The sequence below is a fragment of the Leucopleurus acutus genome (assembly GCF_964270905.1).
Source record: "Leucopleurus acutus genome assembly, chromosome: 3".
Taxonomy (NCBI): domain Eukaryota; kingdom Metazoa; phylum Chordata; class Mammalia; order Artiodactyla; family Delphinidae; genus Leucopleurus; species Leucopleurus acutus.
In genome coordinates this window covers 55,990,397-56,006,489 of record NC_139145.1, presented here as the reverse complement: position 1 = coordinate 56,006,489, position 16,093 = coordinate 55,990,397, and the positions used below count along the sequence as shown (strand labels likewise).

The 16,093-nt window shown below is 41.3% G+C and overlaps 1 protein-coding gene across 3 annotated transcripts in view; it reads right to left on the bottom strand.

Moving 5' to 3' along the window:
- NR3C1 (nuclear receptor subfamily 3 group C member 1) overlaps positions 1 to 16,093 on the bottom strand; it is a 609,329-nt gene that overhangs the window by 451,052 nt on the left and 142,184 nt on the right. For all 3 annotated transcript variants that reach the window (XM_082835987.1, XM_082835994.1, XM_082835988.1), the window contains exons 2-3: positions 12,653 to 13,078; positions 11,687 to 11,824 (exon numbers count right to left, since the gene is read on the bottom strand). The gene's annotated coding sequence lies outside the window, so the exon portion shown is untranslated. The remainder of the gene's footprint in view (positions 1 to 11,686; positions 11,825 to 12,652; positions 13,079 to 16,093) is intronic.

Genomic DNA, 16,093 nt, shown 5'->3' with positions numbered 1-16,093 from the left:
CCCATAGGGAGCATGCTGAAAATGGTCCAGACGCATCTGTACCGCATGTGTCTTCCATGCACAGAAGGACACATATCAAGACACTAAGGAAAGCATTTCTGTTGCTCTGCAAACAAGCTAATGCCCAATTCTTGAACAAGATCAAACTAGGATTCGATCAGCCAAGTATTAACTGCCTTTGCTCCTTAGAGAGAACAAATACACAAAGAACATAGATCTTAACTTTTTAAAGAATGGAAGGTAGCAGGACTCTACATTGTTTCACAGCCTTTAAAAGCAAGAGACTGCTCTCCATGGCATGGATCTGTATATTTGATGAACTGATGGATATCTGCATGAACTGATGGATATCTGCATCAACCCCCATTTTCTGCATCTCTAATCCTATCTACATCCATCCACCAGGCATGAGTATAACTCACTGAACCTGAAGTGATACTGCAGATACTGAAGACTATAGTCCCTTCACTTCGGAACACTAGAGTATTTACCCCCAAATTTAACAAATTATTTATTGTGTTGGCAATCAGAAAGCCACTACAACTGTAATTGGAGGTAGACTTAAACACTGGAAAGCAGTGGGTTTAAATACTCATGATTTTCCTAATTAAAAAATCAGTCAGGAGCCAAGTTTTAGACACAGTGGGATAGATTTTCTAGCCATTTTCTAGATGTCTGTAGGAATTTCTAGAATTTCAACTTTCATCCTCTAAAATTAAATACCTCATAGTTTGCTAGTATAAAAATGTATACAAAGCTACATGAACAAAAACCACAAATCAAAAACCTGCTTTTCAAAGGATAAAGCTGTAACAAACACTAAATGAAATAAAAGTATGGCAAGAATTATGCATTCAAGAGAATAATAAAAGGAGACTGGGACACATTTGAAAGATACATGTTTCATTGTAAAAGTTTTTCTAAGTAGCCACAAATGCCACCAATATGGTAAAATATCAAAAAGCTTCATTCCTTTCCCACAGCCACCATCCTCGTTCATCTGAACGGGGATACAGGCTTCTAATCTGTACCCCTTTTACCTACAATCTATTCTTCACGTAGAAATGAGTAGGCTTAAATTAAAAAAAAGATAATTAGTTTCATCAGCTCCTCTGCTTAAGATTGAACAGCTTTGGACTTTTATTCTAAGAGCAATGCAAACTTCTTACCTTGGCTGACAAGGGATTAGGTGACCTGGCCCTTGTCTACCCTCTTGACTTGTTTACAAATTACTCTGTCCCTTGGTCACCGTGTGCCGGTTGCACCGGTCTCCTGTTCTGCTTCTTGAGAACATCTGAGTGCATCCTGCTTTCAGGTGTTTAATGTCCCTCTTCCTGTTGCTTGGAATGCCATTTCCCTGGTGCTCAACATGGCTGTCTCGTCTCATCCTTCAAATCTAACCCAACATTATCTTCCTAGAGAGATTTCCCTGACCACCTTAATTTAAGTAGCCTCCTCCCTGCTTCCCTTACTCCCAATCATCTCATTCTGTTGCACACCTCCGTGGCTCTTATCAAAGTCTGAAATCATCATTCACCAGTTTACTCGTTCATCATCTGTCTTGAATGTTAGAAGGTAAGTACCTTGGAAGCATGACCTTGACTTGCTAATCTACTTCTGGATTCCCTGTGCTTAGAATGATGCCTGATTTTGGTTTTAGGAAAATTGTTCTGTCTGATACCTAGAGAATTGATTGGAGGGGGGCAAGGCTGGAGTGGGGAGAACGTTTAGGAGGCTGCCATAATCTAGGGGAAGGATGATGGTGGCTGCAACCCAAGTGAGAATAATGCGGATAGAGAAATGAGGATGGATGAGAGAACTCTTCAGAAGATAGAATCAGCAAGGCTTGATAATTGGTCGGATAAGGGAGATATAGGGCCAGCATCCAGTTTTCCCCCTTTACACTGAATTTCCCAAACAGGTTTCTTCCTCCTTAAGTTTACATGACTAATAAGATTTTAGTGAAATCAGCCTGCTACTGACTGCAGCTGATTGGTACAGGGAGTGATGTATGGCACATGGTACCCATACGTAGGTCATAAGTAGGAGGGCAAGACATTTCAGTTTTCCCAGGGAAGTCCTGGGCTATTGTTCCTGGATATTATTTGCTCTTGTTTCTTTTCTTAATTTTTTTTGGCTGCACCGCACAGCATGTGGGATCTTATTTCCCTGACAAGGGATTGAACCTGTACCCCCTGCATTGGAAGCATGGAGTCTTAACCACTGGACTGCCAGAGAAGTCCCTCCTGGATATTAATACTGCCGCCTTTCCCTCTCTAAAGTGTCCTGGTTTGAATGATAACTTATATGGTCACACTAGGTGCTTAGGGAAGGTAGCTGCCCCTACAATTATCTGGTATTAACTCTGCCCAACAGGAGTGCCCAGTGTTGAATGGTGCCTATGCCAGTAGACTCTACCTTTTAGGAACACAAATGCTATTTGAACAAAGAGAGAGTCGGTCACAGAAGGTGGTGCCTCTATCTAGGCCGTTGGCTACATATTCCAGAGCTCTATTTCACTGTGAGTGACGGTAAGACTGAGAAACTCCCCCCTCCCTGATCCCTGGCACTCCCTGCAGGTTACTTCCATCACTGAGAATCATTTGAGCTAATCTCTTTCTCACCATTAATGAGCTGAAGTGACCAAATTACCACCCTAAGGCAGCAGGAACATCAAGTGGGTGGTACCTACATTTTGTAAGGACTTGCCTTTCATGGATAGAAAGTTGCACTAGGAGATCCATGAAGGCTTCTCAACCTGTAATGGTGAGTCATAGAAGCCAGAAAGACTAAAGACTTGACCTCATGCTAGGTCAAAGAGCTCGGAGCTGGCAACCTTGAAATGAGAAATAAGTTCTCCTAATGACTGTGAGAAGGAATGGAGACCCACCACCAACACATCTCTTTAACACATCCACAGATCCCAGGATTTGAAGAGGTTTTGAACTTAGAAAATAAAGAGTGATTTTATAAGTGATAATTTTAAGGCCTCATGGTTCAATAATGTCTTAGAAACCAATTTCCATGTTTCTTAATTGTTGGTCTGAGCTTTCAGTGGGCCATTGGTCTATAAATTGCAGCAGTTCCTGGACCTTCCCTCTAACCCTATTTTTTTGTTGGGAAAAAAATACTAGTTTTGACTCCACCAGGCATTTCCTTAAAACCAAAGACTAGGTGGTGCTGTGACCTGATTGATGTTCAAGAAAGCAGTCTAAAGTTTCAATGCTTTATACACGTCTATACTCCGGCTTGTGGAGAGTATTTCATATACTTACCCTCCTATAAAATGTTGTTGAGGCCCCCTTTTTTCTGTCCATTGGCTATTAGTCACCACCCAGAAAGAGAAACTCCAAGTTGGGATGGAAGGTTAGGTCTTAGATCGACTGAAAGTGTAGAAGCCTTGACCATAACTTGATTCACTGGGAGGCAGAAAACCTGAATGATAACCAGCAACTTAAAAAATTTACCAGCTCTGCAATGCAACGGTACAGCTTCAGAAATTGAGAAAAGCACTTATATAAATACATTCCAAGCACTGAAGACTTACACAAACTTCTATCCTCCAACATGTAATAGGTATATATAGAATAACGCAAAAGAAAACAAAAGGAAATAGGGCTACAATAAATGAAAAGGGCCCCCAGATATTTAAATCCAATATAAATATCATTACTGGCAAAGCTGACCAAAGCGTCAATGGAAAAAGCAGTACTGACATTTTCTGTTCTTTCTTACTCCTTGCATTTTTTTCCCTTAAATTAAAACTCACAGCAAAACAAAGCCTCCGGCTGGACTATGAGGAACGCTATTCACATCTTTTGAATGATTCGTTTTCAATTTGCACCACTGCCAGAGAGGAAGGCCTCCAAATTAATCGTTGCATAGATTGTTTATGCCTCTAAGAGGCACATTAAATAAAAAATTTCAGCAATGCTAAAAGAAATGCTGATCTTCGGAAAGGATTTTATTTAATGGATTTTTTAAAACTTAAGGGTCTTGGAAACTTGCCAAAACTTGTTTAACATTCCACTTGCAAGTTTGTCTGCCTAGAGAGTTGGAGTGGTGAGGGCTTTGTCATTTCTTAGTGTGCAAAGCTTTGTCCTTAAATTCTGGGAGCCTTGGACCCACCAGTGGAGACCTTGATAGAACTGCAATTCTGGCTCAGATGTAGGGCCCATTTATTAAGGGCTTTCCCTTAATAACAAATGCGGTCCCTCATCACTCCCTCAAGTGTCCCTCCTGGGTGGTTTCTCCTCTCTGCCTTAGCTTTTGGAGCCACACTTAGGAAAAGAAAGAGAAAAGACATTGGTCGTTTAGTTGGCACAGAGGGATGGGAATTTGCACAGAACTTTTGTTGGGCAAGTTTTCCTTAGCTCCCTGCCAACGAAGTTCTAATGCTGTGCCTCAAGTGGAGGAAAGTAACAATGGATTAGATGACTATTCCTTCCATCCTACGTTGACTCTAAAGAACTGCAACATGTATCTGCAGCAGGGCAAGGACCACACCAGAAGCAAGCTCACTTTCATTATCGACATCTCCCATTTTGAAATCAGCCAATATAATGATGGAGTGGCTTATTCATGACAGCAGCATGCACAAAGTAACAGCTCACGGAGGACTCATGAACAGTATTCAGGGGTGAGAAGTAGAATCATTTCTGTTCTTGCTGAGATCTGATGACTATGGTTTATGCCATGGCAAATGAGGGTTCATTACCTATTGAAGTAGTTCCCATTATTTAAAGTGGTACTCAACACTCATTTTTCTCAATCCCATCTTATCTCCTAATCCTTTTCATGTGTGTCTTAACCAAGCAGTCATACTCGCCCCTCAAATGCCCACATGCTTCTGGGTTAATGCTTTGATCTGGGTTGGCACAGAAGAGAGGTGTCAGTCTTAAATGTCACTTCATTTGAATGAGGTCCAGTGATGGGAAAAGAGATGGTCAAAACCAGGAGCTTGTGGAGCTCTGGTAAAAGGTAGAGGTCAAACTGATTGAGACTTGGAATCTAGCATTTGGAGCCCTACAGCCACCCCTGAAAGCATTCCTGGGCTCAGACCTGCTGTTGGCAGGTCAACAAAGTCATGACTGGTTCTCCACATTCCACCTGTATGAAACAACTACTGTTGAAAGTAGCAGGGCTCTGCAATCATTGCCTACAAACCCCACAACCTTAATACTACTGATCACGTGTTCCATATGAATCATGAGGGTACCTCCGATTTTCTCCCTACCCAAAACCACAGCACTACTTATTCATAGCTGAGTGGTGGTATTTCTATTATTGTTGCTTTGACCATGTGGTATGAATACTCATAGGGACCTGATAACTTCCTTCCAAACACAACAGAAAAGTTTGACACTCGTCATCTGAGTTTCATGCCTGCTACCCCAACATGCCTGCTACCCTGTCGTTTACTACATTCTACCTAAGGTCATCTCCCATTCTTGGTTCACTTACTTAGTTTGGGGGTTTGCCATCTTCTTTATCCAATGCACGGAATGGTTTTCTTCTTAATTATATTGTATTGCTCAGGTCCTTTTACAAATCTTAAGAACAAACTGTTGCATAAAGCTTTCCTGGAATCATTGGCTCCACTTTTCAGTCCAAAAATAATAGCCTATGTTTCAGTCAGAAATGCTGTGATTGTATTTCCTAGTAGGACACATCTCCTGGTATACTAAAAGCCTTGAAAACTATCCTTAAAAGATACTTAAGGAAGATGCTGAAAACCAGGGGAGATTGGTTCAAGATGGCAGAGTAGAAGGATGTGTGTTCATTCCCTCTTGCAAGAGCACCAGAATCACAACTAACTGCTGAACAATCATCGACAGGAACTCACCAAAATAGATATCCCACATCCAAAGACAAAGGAAAAGCCACAGTGAGATGGTAGGAGGGGCGCAATCACAATAAAATCAAATCCCGTAACTGCTGGGTGGGTGACTCACAAACTGGAGAACAATTATACCACAGAAGTCCACCCACTGGAGTGAAGGTTCTGAGCCCCACGTCAGGCTTCCCAACCTGTGGGTCCAGCAACGGGAGGAGGAATTCCTAGAGAATCAGACTTTGAAGGCTAGTGGGATTTGATTGCAGGATTTTGACAGGCCTGGGGGAAACAGAGACCCCACTCTTGCAGGGCACATACAAAATACTGTGCACATCAGGACCCAGGGGAAGGATCAGTGACCCCATAGGAGACTGAACCAGACCTACCAGCTAGTGTTGGAGGGTCTCCTGCAGAGGTGGGGGGTGCCTGTGGCTTACTGAGGGGACAAGGACACTGACAGCAAAAGTTTGGGGAAGTATTCCTTGGTGTGAGCCCACCCGGAGTCCGCCATTAGCCCCACCAAAAAGTTGGTAGGCTCCAGTGCTGGGTCACCTCAGGCCAAACAAGCAACAGGGAGGGAACTCAGCCCCACCAATCAGCAGACAAGCAGATTAAAGTTTTACTGAGCTCTACCCACCAGAGCAACACCAAACTCTACCCACCACCAGTCCCTCCCATCAGGAAGCTTGCACAAGCCCCTTAGATAGCGTTATCCACCAGAGGGCAGACAGCAGAAGCAAGAAGAACTACAATCCTGCAGCCTGTGGAACAAAAGCCACATTCACAGAAAGAAAGACAACACGAAAAGGCAGAGGACTGTCCAGGACCAGATGGCTTCACAGGTGAATTCTATCAAACACTTAGAGAAGAGCTAACACCCATCCTTCCCAAACTCTTCCAAAAAACTGCAGAGGAAGGAACACTTCCAAACTCATTTTACGAGGCCACCATCACCCTGATAACAAAACCAGACAAAGATACTACAAACAAAGAAAATTACAGACCAATATCACTGATGAATATAGATGCAAAAGTCCTCAACAAAATACTAGGAAGCAGAATCCAACAACACATTAAAAGGATCATACACCATGATCAAGTGGGATTTATCCCAGGGATGCAAGGATTCTTCAATATATGCAAATCAGTCAGTGTGATACAGCATATTAACAGATTGAAGAATAAAAACCATATGATCATCTCAATAGATGCAGATAAAGCTTTCGACAAAATTCAACACCCATTTATGATAAAAACTCTCCAGAAAGTGGGTATAGAGGGAACCTACCTCAACATAATAAAGGCCATATACAACAAACCTACAGCAAACATCATTCCAATGGTGAAAAACTGAAAGCATTTCCTCTAAGATCAGGAACAAGACAAGGATGTCCACTCTTGCCACTATTACTGAACGTAGTTTTGGAAGTCCTAGTCACGGCAATCAGAGAAGAAAAAGAAATAAAAGGAATACGAGCTGGAAAAGAAGAAGTAAAACTGTCACTGTTTGTAGATAACATGATACTATACATAGAGAATCCTAAAGATGCCACTAGAAAACTACTAGAGCTAATCAGTGAATCTGGTAAAGTTGCAGGACACAAAATTAATGCATAGAAATCTCTTGCATTCCAATACACTAACAATGAAAGATCAGAGAGAGAAATCAAGGAAACAGTCCAATTCACCATTGCAACAAAAAGAATAAAATACCTGGGAATAAACCTACCTAAGGAGGTAAAAGACCTGTACTCAGAAAACTATAAGATGCTGATGAAAGAAATCAAAGATGACACAGAGGGAGAGATATATCATGTTCTTGGAATGGAAGAATCAATATTGTGAAAATGACTATACTACCCAAAGCAATCTACAGATCCAATGCAATCCCTATCAAATTACCAATGGCATTTTTTACAGAACTAGAACAAAAAATCTTAAAATTTGTATGGAGACACAAAAGACCCCAAATAGCCAAAGCAATCTTGAGGGAAAAAAACGGAGCTGGAGAAATCAGACTCCCTGACGTCACACTATACTACAAAGCTACAGTAATCAAGACAATATGGTACTGGCACAAAAACAGAAATATAGATCAACAGAACAGGATTGAAAGCCCAGAGATAAACCCATGCACCTATGGTCAACTAATCTATGACAAAGGAGGCAAGGATATACAGTGGAGCAAAGACAGTCTCTTCAATAAGTGGTGCTGGGAAAACTGGACAGCTACATGTAAAAGAATGAAATTAGAACACTCTCTAACACCATACACAAAAATAAACTCAAAATGGATTAAAGACCTAAATGTAAGACTGGACACTAAAAAACTCTTAGAGGAAAACATAGGAAGAACACTCTTTGACATAAATCACAGCAAGATCTTTTTTGACCCACCTCCTAGAGTAATGGAAATAAAAACAAATGCGACCTAATGAAACTGAAAAACTTTTGCACAGCAAAGGAAACCATAAACAAGATGAAAAGACAACCCTCAGAATGGGAGAAAATATTTCCAAACAAATCAACAGACAAAGGATTAATCTCCAAAATATACAAACAGCTCATGCAGCTCAATATTAAAAAAAAAAGCAACCCAATCAAAAAATGGGGAGAAGACCTAAATAGACATTTCTCCAAAGAAGACATACAGATGGCCAAGAGTCACATGAAAAGATGCTCAACATCACTAATTATTAGAGAAATGCAAATCAAAACTACAATAAGGGACTTCCCTGGTGGCACAGTGGTTAAGAATCCGACTGCCAATGCAGGGGACACAGGTTCGAGCCCTGGTCCGGGAAAATCCCACATGCTGCAGAGCAACTAAGCCCATGTGCCACAACTACTGCAGCCCACGTGCCTAGAGCCTGTGCTCCGCAACAAAGAGAAGCCACTGCAATAAGAAGCCCACACACTGCAGCAAAGAGTAGCCCCTGCTTGCTGCAACTAGAGAAAGCCCGCATGCAGCAACGAAGACCCCCAAATAAATAAATTAATTAATTAAAAAAACACAAAACTACAATGAGTTATCACCTCACACTGGTTAAAATCGGCATCATCAGAAAATCTGCAAACAACAAATGCTGAAGAGGGTTGGAGAAAAGGGAACACTCTTGAACTGTTGGTGGGAATGTAAATTGATACAGCCACTATGGAGAATACTATGGAGGGTTTTAAAAGACTAAAAATAAAATTACCATATGACCCAGCAATACCACTACTGGGCCTATACCCTGAAAAAAACATAATTCAAAAAGACACATGCACCCCAGTATTCATTGCAGCACTATTTACAATAGCCAGGTCATGGAAGCAACCTAAATGCCCATCGACAGACAAACGGATAAAGAAGAAGTGGTACATATATACAATGGAATATTACTCCGCCATAAAAAGGAACGAAATTGGGTTATTTGTAGAGACATGAATGGACCTAGAGACTGTCATACAGAGTGAAGTACGTTGGAAATAAAAAAACAAATATCATATATTAATGCGTATATGTGGAATCTAGAAAAATGGTAGACATGAACCGGTTTGCAGGGCAGAAATTGAGACACAGATGTAGAGAACAATTGTATGGACACCAAGGGGGGAAAGTGGGAGTGATGGGGTGGTGGTGGGATGAAGTGCTAGACTGGGATTGACATATATACACTAATATGTATAAAATAGATCATTAATAAGAACCTGCTGTATAAAAAAATAGATAAAATAAAATTCAAAAAAAAAAAGATACTTAAGGTGCCTAGCAGTTTATCAAACTGGGTTGGGGGATAAACGTAGTGGGTTGTGTGGGCAGTTTGCTCTGGTAGCAAAAGTATTTTGTTACTGGCATTGCTTAGAATTACTGTTGCATAGCCATAGTGAAAAGTAGGCCAGTTTTTAGTTGGTTTTATTATTGTTCTAAAATTCTCTACAGACAAGGAACCCCCTTATCCTATGTTACCTTTGGCAGAGTGCTCCCACCCCATCTTTGTACGCCATTCTTCAAAGAAAGTCCAAAATGACCAACTTCTATTCAAAGACAAAGCAATTCTTTAAGATCCTCCTTACTGGAGCACCCGTTTTAACCAATAGCCAAAGATTTCAAAGACTATAGGAAAAAGAGCCACACACTTGTACAACAGGCAATTACTGTTATTCTTATGTAGATCTAAGATTGCAGAAGACACCTGTGTGGACTTTCATGCCCTAGCTTATTCCTTCTGTGTTAACACAAATAAAGTACACCACTTAGAGTCTATAAAATCTCACACTTCCCTTTAATTTGATAGTTTTGTCTCCACTATACCCAGCTGAACTTCTTTTGGGGTCTCCTCTTATTTAGGTAAAACTAGTAACTCTTAACAAGAAATGACCAAACCAAGTGTAAATATTTTTTTTTCTTATCTTTCTCTGGGGACTTTCCTGAGACCAAGGCTCCCCACATACAAGGTCATGTCCAATAGTTTACCTTCCTGTCACTGAAAACACTTTCAATAACTCTTTCAATGACTTTCTTCCCTAGTATACCCGTTACGAAGTTTAAAGTGCACATGAAATTATGTGCAGAGTTAGGTACATGGCAGGGTTTTTGGGCCAGGCCTGGAATGACACACCTCATTTTTGCTCATTCTCGGTACCACTCATTGCTAGAACTCAGCCATGTGTCACATGCAGCAGCAGTGGAAGCTACTAAATGTCCAGCCGGGAAGAAGGGGAAACAGACGTTAGTGGCTAATTAGTATTTGTATTATCCCACCAGATGGTTAGAGCCAGCAAGGCAAGGCATGCTCAGTCCTGTCACTGCCAAAGATCTGTGCTCGGTACAGTACCTCATACACGGTCGAGTTCTAGTCAACATTAGCCACCGATGGGAAGTAAGCATCTTATGAACAATAAGGAAAGAATTGGGCCTAGAATAAAATTCAAAGACTTTAACTTTAGAGGTAAGACGTAATCTGCTAAAATCCAAAAGGAGACTCACTAGACTCCATGAATGCTGATGAATTTCTAACATTTGCTTGCGAATTTCAAAAATCAAGGACAATTTACAGCAATTCACTTAAAATTGTTCAGTTTTTGTTAACCTTCTAAATAATCAGTTTATACACACACACTTATGATTTTATAAGCTACTTGCATGTGTAAATGTACAGAAGAAAATTTGATTTCATGTGGTTTTCTGAGACCAAAGAGAGAACATGTAAACACTACCATGAGCAAACAGAGCATAAATTCAGTATCTTGGTACAAGAAACTTTGGAATAAATGGGAAAAAATATTCTGTTTTGAGTTTCCCATGAAGGACTTATTGCATGTCACCCAGAAAGCCTAGCAACACTTTATAAGCTCTCACAAATCAATCGCTGCTAGGCAGTGGCCCACATTGTGTTCCAATTTTAAGAATTGCTACCTTGCGAGAAAGGAACACCGATATAGGAGCTCTGGAGATGTGCTTAATTCATTCAGGCACAATATGACAACAATGATGACTAATGGGCTACATTTTTAAGATCATAAGAGAACTGTAGGTTAATACGCAAAAAATGTTAATTATCCCCAAATAATAGGCATTAGCAAACCAGGATTCTGTGGAGATGGATTGCTCCTGCACACCAAAGAAACTCATGAAATCATTCCCCCTTCTATGCTCCAAAAAATTAAGTCGCAGATCCCTTTTATTTAGGAGTGTGCTGTTTTTTCCCTTGATAACTATCATAGGTAAGTCATACGGCATCAAGTCACTGCTTAAACAGGCTGTTTCTGAACCATTTAACCTGTTACTACAGAATGAAACATACCATCTACAGGCACCAAAACAAAGAATGAATAAATAAAAAACCAGAATCGTCCTCCACTTACCTGCAGAATGTACCTGGATTTTATTCAGTGACAGTTTTAGTCGATTGTACCTTCACCTTGATTGTGACATCTAGATCACCATAGTCCTAGTTGTTGGTCATGGGGCTCGTGATACTTGTAAGTGCTCTCATTTAATACCTATAAACATGAGGAATATAATGTAAGAACGTCAGGATTGAAGTACTGCTCAGACCCATTCCCTAGCTAGTGGCTCCAATTAACAGTAAATTTTAAATCAGAGACAGTCAAGCTTTAAGGGGGTCATCAGAATCACCTGGATTGTTTACTAAAACCCAGTCTGAGTTTCTGATTTAGGAGATCTGGGGTGGAGTCTGGGAATTTGCATTTCCAACAAGTTCCTAGGTGATACTGATGTTGTCGGCCTGGGGCCACACTTTGAGAACTAAAGTATTAAACTGATAAACACCTAATTGAAGTCCCTCCATATACCTGGAAATACAGAGTAGATTTTTGCCCTTAAAGAGCCAGAGATGTCACCCAAACCATTGTACTTTCATGTTAGTGTTTGTCATATCAATATTTAAAATCTTTTAAAATATTTTGTATAAAATAAAAATTTGAATAAAATGCTAGTATTAACAGTAATCTGTAAGAGTTCACAATATAAAATTTTAAAACAAGGGAAACTAATGATTTAATACCTTTTAAATACACATATTTATGAGAGTAAAAATCGAGTAAATAAATTATACAAATATGAACATTAAACAGTAAGTAAAATAAATTATACAAATATGAAATTATACAAATATGAACATTCTTTTCTTCCTTTTTTGCTGGAAAATAAAACTAGGGATACATTTATTTAAAATCTTCACCTTCTTTTCTCGCATCAAAAAAATAACAAGTGACCACCCTTTCCCATATCCTAGCATCACAAATTTCTTGGAAGTTTTACCAGAATAATAATGCATCTTCCTTAGAATCTTTTTTCAGCCGCATTACCTTCAGGAAAAATCTCAGTTCCTCGTTGGCCTGGTGTCCTCAGCTTGTCCTTGGGAAGCTCAGCAATTTGCCAGTCATCCTCAGTTGAAGTAACAGGACTGCTGAGATCATCAACTTCTATCGGGTCTCTTCCATCTCCTCCTGATTCTGGCTAGTTCCCAGCAGGCAGCGGACATGTTGATCCCCAATGGTCAACAAACTCTAAACGTTGTGACTATGCGCTGTAAGGCCCCCGAGAGATAGTCTATCTGGAGTCAAATTCAGCTGTAGCCGCGTTCTGTTTGGCTGGTACAGTGCATGGGGAGACCCGCACCGGCAAGCCCTCAGGAGAAGCTTGTCCACCGCAGCGCACTTCCTGCTGACTTGCTTCTGACCGCCCGTTTACATGACTTGCCTGGTCGCACGAGATGGCTGAAATGGAAACACCTGAACAAACGGGAAAACCATGGCTTGAATAAATTAAGCAACTTCCCAGGAGGCACCGTGGTAGCCTGTGCCACTTGCTCAGAATGACAACTCAAGGCTCAAGGTCACTTCCTTATGCTTTGCTGCGCCCCCCCACTTCTGGGGTTTCTGTGGTGTCAACAATAGAACTTAGACAAGAACTTGACCAGCACTGTTTACTGATCCTGCTGAGTCGTCCTTAAGGACACAAATATCAGTCATCAATCCATCTATCAGGTGTGCCATACAGGCCTGATCAACATGGTCCCTTCCTCAACTTGGTCCCTTCCTCAACTTGGTACCTTCCTCAACTTGGTACCTTCCTCTGGAGTGTTTTGAAACAGGTTGAGACTCCACTTTCCATTTATAGGTTTGTGGAGGAGGAAAATATTATGTAAATCACTGCAGTGTAAAGAAATAACCTCAGCACTGGCCTTGGAGTCAGAGACAGAAAAGGTATAGGTTTTCACAAAGGCATTCTTTAAAAACAAAACAAAAAAGAAATTGGACTTAAAATGTCCATGGCACAGTCTGGGTTGGAAAACATGAAAGTCAGGGGAGATAAAGTTTCTCCTTGGCTCTTCCTACTTTGGCTGCCTGAGCTATTCTCCCGGTTCTTTTTGTCATCATTGCACAGAGAGCATTCACCTGTTCCAATATGACCTTCTTGTTCTCTTAACTGGCAAGGCAGGAACAGAGGCAGAAGAACCAAAGGCAGTGATTCTCAAAATTAAGCATATATAGCAATCACCTGGGGAACTGTTGCAGCTGTAGCCTCTTTGACCTTAGCTTCAGAGACTTCTAGTGGGCCTGCAATCTGCATAGTTCACCAGCACCCACAGGTGTTTTTGATGTCGGTGGTACTTGAGTACACTTGCAGAAAACCCATTTGCTTTACAACACTCCTCAAACTTTACTGTACCCACAAATCTCTGTTAAAATGCAAAGTCTGCTTAAGTAGATCTGGGGTGTGGTCTGAGAATCTGTATTTCTCTTAAGCTCTTGGAGGATGCTGGTCCAGGAGCTGCTCTTTGAGTAGCAAGGGTTTAGGGCTCTGACATAGCAATGAGTCATACTGCCTGGGTTCAAAACTCAGCTCTGCACTTGACTAACTGTGGGTCTGGAAAAGTTACTTAAGCTCTCTGTGCCCAGTTCTGTCATCCTCGAATGGACCACACTGTTGGTAGTCACTGCTTATGACGGTAGTGAGGTTTCAATGAGATAATAAATGTAAAGCTACTAGTTTACAGGGAGGCCTAACAAACGTTAGCCAGTATTGTCATTTTGGGATATTATGCTTTGAGTTTTGCTTGACATATACATTCGTCAGTAAGGGGACTTACAGAATTGCAAACTGGTGGCTTGGCTGGGTCACTTGAATTCCAAGCCCCTCTCTCCCAGCCCCTCTTCCTTACGTTCCCCACAAGGAGCACATCCTGAACATACCCAGGTGGCCATTCCTTCCTCTGAAACCAGAGGTTTCTGGAGAATAGCTAATTAACTAGCAATCTTTGTTGGAGGAGGAGATAAAGAGATAGTACCCAGTTTTCGAGCTGTACCCAGGCTAACAGATTACAACCTCCTTAAAGAGGTACCACATCTTCCTGGAAAACCAAACTCCAGAATTTTCCACTTAATGCATCTTTTGCAATCACAGGCTCGCAAGAACTCAGTTCTCTTCTGCCACCTCCAGGGGCATTTTCCCTCAGAAATCACTAAAAATGACTCAGTTCCAGGTTGGCCAGCTGAGAGAAATCCAGACAGTAGCTCATCGGCCACCACAAGTAAGGGTGGTGAACAAGGGACCAGGTTCACTTCTTGGTTCTACTTCCTTGCATAATGTTGAGACCATGTGTCTGCTTCCTTCAGCCTCAGTCTGTAGGAGAGTGACTGCGATGCTTAAACCACAGCCAAGCTGAGTCTTATCTCTTCATTTGAATTGATGATTCTTGCACCTCCGTCTGCTGAAGCATCTTCTGGGAACAATTTTAAAGCTTGTAGATACCCAGACCACACTTCTCAAGATGCTGCTTCAGTAGGACTGAAATGAGCACTGATGTCTGTGTTTTTACACTGACACACCAGGTAATTCTGAAGCAGGTGGTCCATTCTCTGAGAAATGAAGCGTTTTAAGAGTAAGGAATGATGCTGAGATATGGTGCAGGCTTAAGAGGAACAGCTGCCTGAACCTTGGTTAGTGTGAAGTGATCTAACTGTGGTCTTCTGAATGACCCCATAGAAGCTACCGTTCACTGAGTGGGCAGGGGCCAAGTGTTAACTATTCCTGTTTATTATCCTTTACACCACCTTGTTATTACGACTCTTATCCTCACAGAGTAGAATAAAGTCATGACTCAGAGAGTTTAAGAACCTCGCCCAAAGTTTTACCATGAGTTAGTGTCCAAAGTGGACCCTATCCCATGTCTTTTGGACCCTGAGTCAGTCTTTTCTATTATGCTGAGCGTCTCACACTTTAGCATACATTAGAATCCCCCGGAGGGCCTGTTAAAACAGATTGTTGGGCCCCACCCCCCGAATTTCTGATTCAGTATGTCTGGGGTGGGACCTGAGAATCTGCATTTCTATCAAGCTCCCAGCTGCTGCTGCTGATGGTGGACTTCGAAAACTACGGCACTAGAGTCAGCTGTGGGGTCTTTTTCTAGAAGTCTGATGCTGTGTGTCTTCAGCAGTCCTAGCTACTCACCCAGGATAATTCAGAAAAGCTTTCCTTTTTCTTCCCCTGTTGCTCAGCCAATAAGTACATGACAAGGGGCCAATAAAGTCACTGTTAAGCCAGTCCTTAGGGACTTCAGGTGTTACTTCTGGGAGGGTGTGAAGTTGTAATATGTCATCCTCTCCCCTCAAGCAGAAAGAACAATGGTCCCTTTGTGGTGGGTCTTTCCTAAGAATTCTTCTGCTCTTTTATTTCTTGCTTGAAAAATGCTCAACTGTGTTTCTATTCTAAGTAAGCAATGGTCAGTGAAATGCCATCCTAAC